This window comes from Rhinolophus sinicus, linkage group LG01 (assembly GCF_036562045.2).
Source record: "Rhinolophus sinicus isolate RSC01 linkage group LG01, ASM3656204v1, whole genome shotgun sequence".
NCBI classification, from domain to species: domain Eukaryota; kingdom Metazoa; phylum Chordata; class Mammalia; order Chiroptera; family Rhinolophidae; genus Rhinolophus; species Rhinolophus sinicus.
In genome coordinates, this window is record NC_133751.1 from 73,040,990 (window position 1) to 73,052,647 (window position 11,658).

The 11,658-nt window shown below is 41.6% G+C and overlaps 1 long non-coding RNA gene across 2 annotated transcripts; it reads right to left on the minus strand.

Moving 5' to 3' along the window:
* Positions 1-289: 289 nt before the first annotated feature.
* LOC141572869 (uncharacterized) lies at positions 290-6,857 on the minus strand. 2 transcript variants are annotated; one of them, XR_012498347.1, is made up of 3 exons: positions 6,747-6,857; positions 1,454-1,640; positions 290-545 (listed from the first exon to the last, which is right to left on the minus strand). It is a non-coding gene; the product is annotated as an uncharacterized LOC141572869 (long non-coding RNA). The 2 variants fall into 2 exon arrangements; XR_012498344.1 differs by lacking the exon at positions 6,747-6,857 and adding an exon at positions 4,463-4,595.
* Between the last annotated feature and the right edge of the window lie 4,801 nt (positions 6,858-11,658).

Below are 11,658 nucleotides of genomic sequence, written 5' to 3' on the forward strand. Positions count from 1 at the left end.
CCCCACCATATGAGCTTCAGAGAGAATGAAGAAAAGTATTTTAAAGAATGTGTGACATCACATTTCTTACATTTATTGGGTGCAAATGGATGCAGAATGGGACTTTTCTGCCTACTCAAAAAAGAAAAAGTTAATCAGAAAGCAGATTCCAAAATGAATGCAAACAAGTTGTGAAATAAAATGTATAAAAGCATGTCAGTTTCTGTTGAAGGATGCATAAAACTCTGTAAAAATAAAACTACCCTTGTCATTCAAATTGTGATTTACATGTGTCTGGGCTTCTGGTGATGGGAAGCTGCGTTTTAGGCTCCTGAAGTAGGGAGGAGAAGCAAATGTGAAGTGAAGAGCAAATCAGTGAAAAGAATAAAAAGAACTGCTTACTGGCTTCTTTCTTTCACATCACACTTGATGCCCACACAGGTGGTACTGGAAACTGCAGAACAGAAGTTTCTCTGGGGGCAGCGAGGAGCAGGATTGCCTCCTGTTCAGGTGTGCTAAGGGCATTTGTCTGAAATGCACGTGTGGCAGGGAGTCTGTCTTCAAACCTAGACACAAGAGAGATCTTGTTTGCTGTTATAATTCCTTTTCCCCTCCCTCCTCATAATTTTACTCTAAAGTGTGTGCAAATTATTTAAGCATCTGGGACCATCACTCTCTCTACAGCTTTTATTAAGCTTTGTGCCATTCACAAAAGAATAGCAATGAAGTTAATTAATGGCCAAGTTAATTGGAATCTACATTGCATCAAAATTTTATCTTAACATGTTTGGCAAAAAGAAAAAATTGCACCAATGCTAACAGCTAACGGAATGGCTGATACATAGCAGATGCTCGATGTGTTTGAATGAATGAAACTTAAAAATCTGAGCTTCCATCATTTCTTCCCTGAATTATTATAATTGCTTCCTAACTGCTCTCCTTGTATTCCACTTAATTGCCACCCACCTGACCATATAACTGGAAGTCACTTTTAACTCCTTGCTCACTGCCTACTACCCATCCAGGGGCTATTGTATTGTCTTCTAACTAAAACTACAACATTTCTGCTCCTCTCAAGCTCCCTGACACAGTTTAATTAGGACTCTGATGAACTGTCACCTAGATATTTTAATAATCTCCAACTGTCCTCTTTTCCAACAAACTCTCATTATGTTAATACATCCACTAAGATTTCAATATGTTATTCCTTACCAAGTCAAATGACAGCAGAAATACCATTGCTAGAAGAGTATGTAGCAGAAACTAGAAGCCTATGTAACAGAAACCATAGGCATGAATACATGAAGAATATATGTACAAAGATACTCATTACATCATAATTTATGTCAAAAATTGCAAACAAACCAAATATCAATCTATACAGGAATGGTTTTAAAAAAAAAGTGTGTCTACTTGGAATGTGTGTCTAAAATGGAATACTATGTAACTATGACAAAGAAGTAGGTAGACTTACATGAACTGGCATGGAAAGATATTCAAGATAGTGTTGGGGCGGCCGGTTAGCTCAGTTGGTTAGAGCACGTGCTCTTAACAAAAAGGTTGCCGGTTCGATGCTCACATGGGCCATGGCGAGCTGCGCCCTCCACAACTAGATTGAAACAACAACTTGACCTGGAGCTGATGGGTCCTGGAAAAGCACACTTAAAATAATACATAAAAAAATAAAAATAAAAAAAGATAGTGTTATCTTCAAAAGAAAAGTTGCATACAGACAGAAGAATATAAGGAGATAGAGCATTTTGTACAAAGTGTATATATAAATTGTGTAGGAAAGAGTTCACTTAGCAGGCCTGACTATAATCCTTTGAAATTTCTCCTTACAAAGTTGGCCCTGGCAGGCATCTGGGAAGTTGGAATTCAGAAGGATTCCACCATTCCTGACTGATAAAAGTGGCTCCCTGTGCCTAAGTTGTTTATGTAAACAGTATGGCTTATACTGAACTTCTGTTTTCCTTCTGGGAGTCTGAAATTATGGTATGTACCAGTCAGAGGCTGCCTCTGTGCCCGGATCCCAATAAAAGCCTTGGGTATTGAGTCTCCAAAGAGCTTCCCTGGTAAGTAACATTTCAGAAGTGTTGTCACAACTCGATGCTGGGAGAATTAAGCACATCTGTGTGACTCCACTGGGAGAGGACCTTGAGAATCTTGTGCCTGGTTTCTCCCAGATTTTTCCCCATGCACCTTCTCCCTTTGTTCGTCTCCCTCTATATATTTTCTTTGCAATAAATCTTAGCCATGAGCATAATTCTTGGGGATGGTCTTGGGGATCCCCAACATACAAATACATAGCTTGATTCATACATGCATTTGATATTTATTTTATATAGAAAAATGTCTGGAATCATTAAGAATTTTAAATGCTTTGTAGTGGGTTGTATTTGCCATTTTTATCTCTTACTGTTGGTATTGTCAGAGCCCAAGACAGGCCACTGCAAAATATCCCCCAATGACATATTGATTATTTTGAGTTAAAGTTACTTGACCAGTAGCTGGTGCTACAGGGCACCTTGACCCTCCCTTGTCTCCTTGAATGAAGGACATAATCTCCAGGGTGAAAGGTATCCTCCCCACACCTGGAAGATACCCCTTATCACTAGAATTAAACTCAGAGCCAAAAAGTCTATGCAATCAAATCTTATTGCCTCTTTTCTCATGTGTTACTTTGTTTAGATTCCTTACTAACGAATATTCAAACCTGGGTTAGATTATTTTGTAATGAGCACTAACTTTCTTTGTCCTATCCATCAATTTGTCACAAATTTATTGTTTCTTTGTCTAAAAAGTATAAAAAAGTATCTGGTTCGATAATTCCTTTGAGCCTCATATTAGGATCTGAGCATCATATTAGGATTCTCCCACCCACACATATTAAGTTGGGTTTACTCCTGTGTATCCAGCCGGTGTCAATTTTATTGTTTTATTATTAATCCAGCTGTGAGAACTGGGGTGGGGGAGTGGGGTTCTCCCCCTCCATGATACTATATAAGTCATTAAAGCTCTGGGAATATATCTGATGTTTAATTTTGTGGGTCTTCAGTGACTTTCCATGTTGTAATAATTGCTTACATGTACATCCCCACATCATGAGGAGTCCCTTGGGGGAGTACTCCTGTCTCATTTTTTGGAACATCTTCAGCGATTAGCATAGGTAACAGAAAAGATGATGCTAATTGAAATTGAAAGACATGTAAGCAGAAGGACATAGAGATGATTTAGAAATAACCTGAAAGGCAGTATTTACATGTAGGATCTCCTTTCTTTTCAAGTTTCACATTTTCAGCACCTTTGATTTCCCAGCTTATTCAAGCCTCCCCAATTTTCACCTGTTTTTGGAAGAGATGGGTGGGGTGGGGGGAACCTAAAATAAGGAACCATGTAAAGAGTTGAGATAGATGAAGATAGAAAAATAACTACAATTTACATTTCCCCTCTCCTCAGCTCAGCCAGAGGCAAGCAGCTGGCACTTTCATTTGACATAGTTTATTCTAAAGAGGACAGTACGTCTTCTTTCTCAAAGAAATGTCTGTTGACAGCATAACTGCTATATCAAAGGACATACTAGTATGTGCGGTAGCTAAAGTATGAAACAAATGTGGAACCCTTTTAAATTTTCTTCCTTTTGAATGTGTGATTTTGTAAGACTGACTAAATATCTGAGTAACTATAGGGTACCACTGTGTAAAAATAAGCTAAGCCAAGTGTTTATTCATTGCCTCAGGCTATACTAATACGGAACTGTTGGATTTATTTTTATTTCACTTGGTACATAAAGTAAACCATCATAGATTCAAATTTTGAAGACTTGTCAAGAGTGTGGATTTTGAAGGGATATAAGTCATTAAAGAAACATAGAGGAATACTTAACTACTGAGTAAAAAGTAGGCTGGGTCCAAGATACTTTGTTTTTGACATATAAACTCTGTCGTAACTCAGAGTCTATAATTCAAGCTGGCACCAAGATGATTTCTTCTTGCTTAATCATAGATATACCATATACTCTATAGATAGTCACAAATTGAAATGGCACAAAAATGCATACCTCACATATGTGTATACATTTTTTATCTCCATGTTGCTGCCAACCTGCAAAATATTCCCAGTTGAAAATGAATATATACAAGCGGTCAGGCTGGTCCTACCCAGGTTCTGAGAATAATTTAGAGGCACCCAAAACCATAATTTAAAAAACCATTAAATTCCTCTCTGAGCTTCTGCTACCATGGGCTTTCAGCCATAGCCTTGAATAGGCTTTTATCTTGGTGAAAGATCAGAACCTGTTTTACATGCTGAAGCTTTGTAATAAGGCGAATCTGAGACAGCATAGGGACTTGGGCCCAGGCAGAAGGAATGTCAAATGGCCAAGAGGAAGGTGATGAGTGGACCACAAGAATGCCACCGCCCACCACTCCCTGCACAAAAGTGCAAAAGTAACTTGATTATTATCGCCCTTCTAACCACCTACTTCCTTGCAGATGTCGGAAACTACTTCCGCACGCAGTTGTTCAAAGTTTGACCTCTGTAGGACCTTCTTGGGGTGGCGGGAATGAGCAGTCAGCCATCTTGCCCCACAGCGCAGGTGCGCACACAGTTACCAGGCAACGGTAGCCTGTGAAGAAAGCCCGCCACTTTCAAAAAACTTGCCTTTTCTCGCAAACCCGCTGTGTCCCCAGCTTATAAAAAACAGCAAAGCAGAGCCAACCCCTGCGTCAGTCCTTTCCTCTGTGCTGCCTCCCTTACGCTGGAGCATAAGCTTAATAAAATTTGTCTGGAAAATTTTCGGGGGTTTCCTCTCAACTTCTATCTTGGGAACCCAAAAATCAGAACGCTGGTAACAAATCCATTTACTCTGGTTGCAAAAGGCAGAGTTTGCCTGACATTTTTATTACTAACAGCCATTTTTCAAAGTAAATTCACACTTCTCAGTGGCCATAAATGTTTGTCAGAATTCACCCAGGGTTCATCTAGATATTCCCTTAAGATATACTTAATAGTGAGTGGACAGATTTCTTCCATATGCCATAATATATAGCCTGCATGTAGGCAAATACAAAACAGCATCTGTGTGTGTGTGTGTGTGTGTGTGTGTGTGTGTGTGTGTCTGTGTGTGTGTGTGTGTGTCTGTGTGTGTAATTATATCATATCTCAATGGACGGGGATAGCTTCTTTTTGAAAAAATAAAATGGCGTGGAGGAAATCTGTGCAGATTTTGGCCACTCACCCCCAGTCTTTTACATGTAGGTTTAACGGAATAATCAGAAACAATGGCTTGAGGTCAAATACCTGCATTTAAAATTCAATGCAAAGTAATTGAACAATTAGTCACTTGAATAAAGCTCAATAGACATTGAGTCATGAATATATTTGGGGGAAGAGCTTTCCAGAAAAAGGACGTAACAAGTGCAAAGGCCCAGTGGCTGGAGAGGAAAAAGTCAGAGGAGAGCAGCAGAAGAGTTATTCAGAGTCCCCTGGGGGCCAGGACTTGTAAGGTCTTGAAGCCATTGTGAAGACTTTGGCTTTGTGCTATCCCATGAGGTAGAAAGCCATTGGAGGGAGAGTTTTAAATGGAGGAGTGACATGACCTGATTTAATTTTAGCAGTGTCACTTTGCTGCATTGATTTGACCACAGAGCAAAAAGAAAGTGAAAGAAAAAGGGAGATGTCAGGAGCTATTAAAAGAGAGGATGGTGTCTTGGAGCAGGGTGAAAGTGGTAGAAGTGGCAAGAAATGGTCACGCTGAACATGTTTTGAAAGATTGAGCCCACAGGATTTGCTGACTGGTGGAATGAGGGGTGGAAGAGGAGGAGAGGTTTTGGTCATGAGCCACTGGAAGAATGAAGCTGGCATTATTAATTCTTCTTCATCTAATTACTTCTTTCAGTAAACTTTCAACAATCCATTTTCCTGAAGTTATAAAGGCACAGCCTCAGCCAACCATTGGGCTAACATGCTTCCTCAGCGACAGGGCAATTCCAAGGGTGTGTCTGCGGACTGGCCCAGCACAGCTGCCATCAATCTGAGCCTGGGCATGTGATGCAGAAGAGGTACCCCTGAGGGGGAATCTATTTGAGGAACTGAGACTTTCCCCAAGAGAAAAGAGACTATGAGTCACTAGATCATGACAAAAAATCCTTAGAAACAGAAGGAAGGGAATTTCTGGAATCAGTGTTTCTGACCCCCAGGTTCTTACCCAGTCTAGACCTCCACCGACTTCTGCTTGGGTCCCAGAGAGTGAAAGAAGGAAATGACTAGTACCTGAAAGACAGCAGTTTCCACTGAAATTTTTATAGGGCCCCTGCCTGGAGCGGTACACAATTGGGGCCCTCCTGTCAGAGTATGACACTGAAACAGGGCCCAGTTAGGACGCCGTAATAGAGGCCTTGCAGCCTTCCCAGTCTCACCTTTCCTTGACCTACTATAGCTTAACAATAGATCGTCTCTCTGAAAGTTGGGCTGGGAATATCCCCTGTCCCACCCAGTTCCTGGGAATGTCCCCTGTCCCACCCAGTTCCATTTTAGAATTGCCCTGAAACTTACTGATCACAATCTCTATGGTCTAGTACTCTTTCCAGGCTACTCCCATGATTGTCCCTATGTTGCTGACTCCACCAGAAAATCATTGCCAGAGGGAAGGCTCCACTCAGACCCCAGCCTATCACGTAGCCTCTGGAGGAATATCCAGGGCAGTTTTTGGAGGTCTTAACCTGCTGCCTTCTCAGACCACCGGTGTTCTGACAATAAACACTTACTCTATGACCCAGCTCCTGTGTCAGTCAATTGGCTGAGCTGCGCAGGCAGGCCTCCTGGTTTCAACGCTGGCATGTGCCTCCTCCTCTTCAACACCCCACAGGCTACCTGGGGTTCACCAAGAAGAAGAAAAACAAGTCTGACTTGGCTGATTCTGTGAGTGCATGTAGGGAACCCCCTGGGAACTCCCAGAAATGCATGAGGGGAACCACAGAGTTTGAGGTCCAGGCCAGCTGGAGAGCTTGCATTCAGGGCTAGGAAATACCACCAATGAAGCACAGACTGTGTGAGTGATTTCATAGGCAGATAAAGGCCTGCCTGCCTCTCCCACTCAGACCTTGGACTAGGAGTGGTAGCCTGCCCCCAGATGGAACTGTCCCAGGTATGGCTGGGGTAGCTATTGAGACAGGCTGAATTTTGGGACCAAAGGGAGAGTGGAAATGGGGGTTGGGGGGAAGGGTAGACTTCAAAAGGTTAAACACTGAGATTAAAGTGTTTTCACCTTTTTTTTTTTTAAGTGCAACTCAATTGGAATTAATTTTTAACCCCTTAAGTGAGGACTAAGTTGCAAAGTGAGAGCCACTATAATATCAGGTGATATAAGAGGAAAGCAGGCTAGGAAGTGCATCTTGCCATGGGCCCAGGGCACACTGAGTCTCTGCTTTGGTCCTAGCTGGCTCCCCGGACACCCAACCCTTAGGATTTACAACCTGTTGTAAATGCATAGGGGAGGGTTAGTAGGCAGTGTTTCTGCTGCCACTGTGGACAAAAATGCGTTTTACAGAAAGCAACCTCACAGGGTGATTCTGATCATAAATTCCGCAGGTCATGGTGGGTAGTCACGTCCCAGGCATATAACTTTTTAGTAACAAGTTTATAAGCAAACCCTGTCCATTGTTTTTGTACAAATACATGGTCTGACAATTAAGTGTGTGAACTTGCAACGATGTTGCTAACCTTTTTTGATATCCGAGGGATTATTCATGATACGTTTGTACCAACTGGACAAACAGTTAACCAAGTTTACTATTAGGAAATGCTGAAAAGGCTTCATGAAAAACTTAGACAACCTAAACTTTTCACCAACAATTCATGATTTTTGCATCACGACAATGCACCAGCTCACACGGTACTGTCTGTGAGGCAGTTTTTAGCCAGTAAACAAATAACTATTGGAACACCCTCCCTAATCACCTGATCTGGCCTCCAATGACTTCTTTCTTTACCCGAAGATAAAGGAAATATTGAAAGGAAGATATTTTGATGACATTCAGGACATCAAGTGTGAATCAAATGTAATAGGACGACAGAAAAAGAGTTCCAAAATTACTTTGAAGGGTGGACTAGGTGCTGGTATCAGTGCATAGCTTCCCAAGGGGAATACTTTGAAGGTGACTGTAGTGATATTCAGCAATGAGGTATGTAGCATGTTTTGTAGGATGAGTTCTGGAACTTAATTGTCACACCTCGTGGGTTAACACATCTTTGAAATAAGCAAAACCACACTCGAGAGAGCACATAATCTTGTTAACTCTCCTGTAATCCAAGCCTTACCTTGCTTTCTTCCACCTCCATGTAATCTTCCTTAAATCCCTTCCTTAATTTTAAATGCATAAAAGAAATTGAAAAACTATTATTCTCTGAAGCATGAGATCTTACTTCCTGACAAATAGTTAGGCTCAAATAAAATCTTATAAACATTCTTTACAGGGTTAGACATTTCTTATGCCAACATTTACTTGGTTTAGTTGGTAGGATTCCAAAGCCCACCCAGGACCACACTGGGCCCCAGACCTGGTGTCAGGTACAAGCAAGAGCCCATTGTGTCCCACAGCTCCTGGCTTCTCATCAGATGAACTGGGGTGAGTTTTCTCTTGGAATCCAGGGCCTCCTTGCTTTAAGGGACAGCCCATGACTTCATTTGAGCTATTCTTAGAAAATCCTTGAGGTGTATAAGTGTTGAGATAACCCAAGAAAGGGGGGGCGGGGGGAAATGAATTGCTGCTTTTAATTTTGGCTTTTTAATTGGATTGCTTACTGAGAGCCTAAACAAAATCTTTGCGGGTTAGAGAGACTGAACTCTGTTTAGCTCTGAAAGAGAAAGGGCACTTGCTTCCCCAACCCAAATAGCCAATGGGGTGACAATCGTTTCAGATCCTTGAATCTGGAGTCAGAGACAGTGTCCTGAGGCATCCAGTGAGGTAAAAAAAAAACCCAAAAAAACAAACAATCAAACAAACAAACAAAACGATCTGGAGAAGCTGGTGGGAGCCCCAGGGAGAGTTCTTTGTGAAGGTCAGGGTGTTACCATAGACACAAAGGGTCTGCTAGCCTGCACTCATCCAAGCCAAAAAAAGACACAGCAGGAGTTTGCAGCAAAGAAAGCAAAGGTTTATTTAAGGAGTTGTTGCCAAGCCCGGAGACACAGGTGAGCTACTGCTCTCAAATGCCTGACTCCTGGATGGCCTCTAGCAGCCAGGTTATATCGGGGAAAATCATTGACCATGGTTACTGTGGGAGCTGGGGTCGTGGGCCCTACTGATTGGTCGGGGCTCAGGCAGGAAGCAGTTGATCACGGCTTCAGGTCCTGCTGTCAGTCATGGCGTTGTTAGGTCTGGTTTCCAAGGGATGCGGTCCTTGGGTTCTTCTGCTTTCGGTGAGTCTGGAGCTGAAACATAACTGAAACCGAAGTGTTATTTTTGTTTGACTAAAACCTTATTCTAGTTTGAGGTTTGGTTATGGTATTTTGGTCATGGGTGCTAGAGCTGAAGCTTTATTCTTAAGTGAGTTTGATGCTGACCAGACCTAATGTCCTAAGGGCTTACTGACTAAAAGGAGTGGACATACAGTGTATGAACAGGTAGGAGGATCTGGGTGAAAGAATGCAAGTGAGTCAGAGATCTATCCAGCAAAACAAAGTTAGCTTGGATTAAAGAAGAATGCATGCTAAAGAAATGAAGTTCATGTGTGGTTACAAGGGCACTCAGGGATGGGTTCACCCCGAGAGATGGGCCAGACCTTGTAAAGCATCATAGTTTTGGTGTGGTCTGCTAAGTTCTCACCAGCCTTTGCTTGGGTATTAGGTGACTAAGAATCTTTGTGTGGTTATGTTATGGGAGTTTTGGTTCTTCTTGCCGACGTAGTGAAGAATTAAAGGTCAGCATGCTGATTAGTATGCAAGTAGTGTTTATTAATGATATGTTCTCAGGGACGAGAAAGGGCCTAGTCAATGTCAAAGAGAGGGGCCTAGATGAGGTGAGAGAGAGTGGCATAGGCTCCCTGTATTAGTGATATGTTCTCACATTTTTAGGGAAGATAATGGGCCTAGCCGAAATGGGAGGGAGGGAGGGAGGGAGGGAGAGAGAGAGAGAGAGAGAGAGAGAGAGAGAGAGAGAGAGAGAGAGAGAGAGAGAGAGAGAGAGCCCTTGTCCCTAGGATTTATAGTTTGCGGGGTGGGGTGAGGGAGTTACATATTGATGTGGCAGGAAAATGTGGTGCATGCTATTCCATGGAAAAGTGTGACCTAAGAGGGTGGAGGTCTGTTGACTCAGATCCTTATCTTGCTCTAGACCACCTCTTGTCACCTGTTGTTGTATAAACAGATAGTGGCTGGAGGCAGTTAATCAAAGCTATTTATGAGCTTTTTCTGTAGGCACTATGGGCCCCCTCCCACCCCTTCTCCTCCTACATTTTCTACCTTCTACCTAAGAGTTACCTGGGGAAAATTTTCTCTAGGGCATGAAACAGTCCTATAGGGATATTCACTGCATTTGGCTCATCTGAGACATGAACATAAATGTTGATTTTTCCCTAGAAGTTTGTTCAGACATTACTGATCTCAAAGGGAAAGCTAAAGCTAACATGGGAAACCATGTTTCCAAGGCTGACAAACCCCAGGACAGTCAGCCTCCCATTAATATTAAGGTAGCTGAGATGAGGGTCCTTTGATACTTCTAAATTAATCTTCAGTGTACACAATCAGAAAGAGTCAACTATAAAATTAGGCAGAATGAATAGAAAGCATATTTAATTGATCTCTTGAAGCTTCAAAAAAGAGGATTTAGATAAACGGATCAACAACCTATGATATCGTTTAGGTGTCAACCCAGTTCTTTGGGGTATTAAAAATGGCTGTCCTTATTTTGAAAGGGGGAAGGTCATTTGAAACTTGAGTTGTCAAGAACAGATATACATTTTAAATGTCTCCAAGACAACATTTGGATCCAACTGTTCTTTTATAAACTAATGAGCTTTTCTCATGACTAAAAGGTCTATGTTTGTGTCTGTCTGTTTTTCTGTATATATATATATATATATATATATATATATATATATATATATGTTGTAAATGTGAGATAATTTTCTACCTACAGATGATATTATTAAAATTAATTTAAAGGCAAGTGCTTGTAAAAGATTGGGTATGAAGGAACTTATGAGCTGATATTATTGAAAGGAGACATCTTATGCCATTCCCAAGGTTTCATAGAATCACTTCAAGAATATGCCAAGTTGGTAACCATTTCCTTTCACAGTGAGCTCCCAGGAGACAAAGCCTTTAAAGATCATTGTCACCTAGAGATTTTGTTTACAGAAAAAGACATCAGATAAAAGATACTCCCCAACCTCATTGGAAGACATCTTATCAGGTTCCTAACCATGAATGGACATCTAACTTTGTCTCAGACACTTGCTTCTGCCCCTAAACCCCGACTTGTATAATGTAATACAAACCAGAGATAAGACAAGGAAGTACCTGAGCAAGGCCCATTTGATCAAAGTCCTCTCTGTATGTCCCATTGATAAACATGGCCCAGCAAACATTTGTTTAGCAAACATTTGCTTTTTTATGTCCATGTGAATAGCCTTCCTCCCCTTTAAAGTCCTAAACCACAACTTCCCCTTTCACCTTAG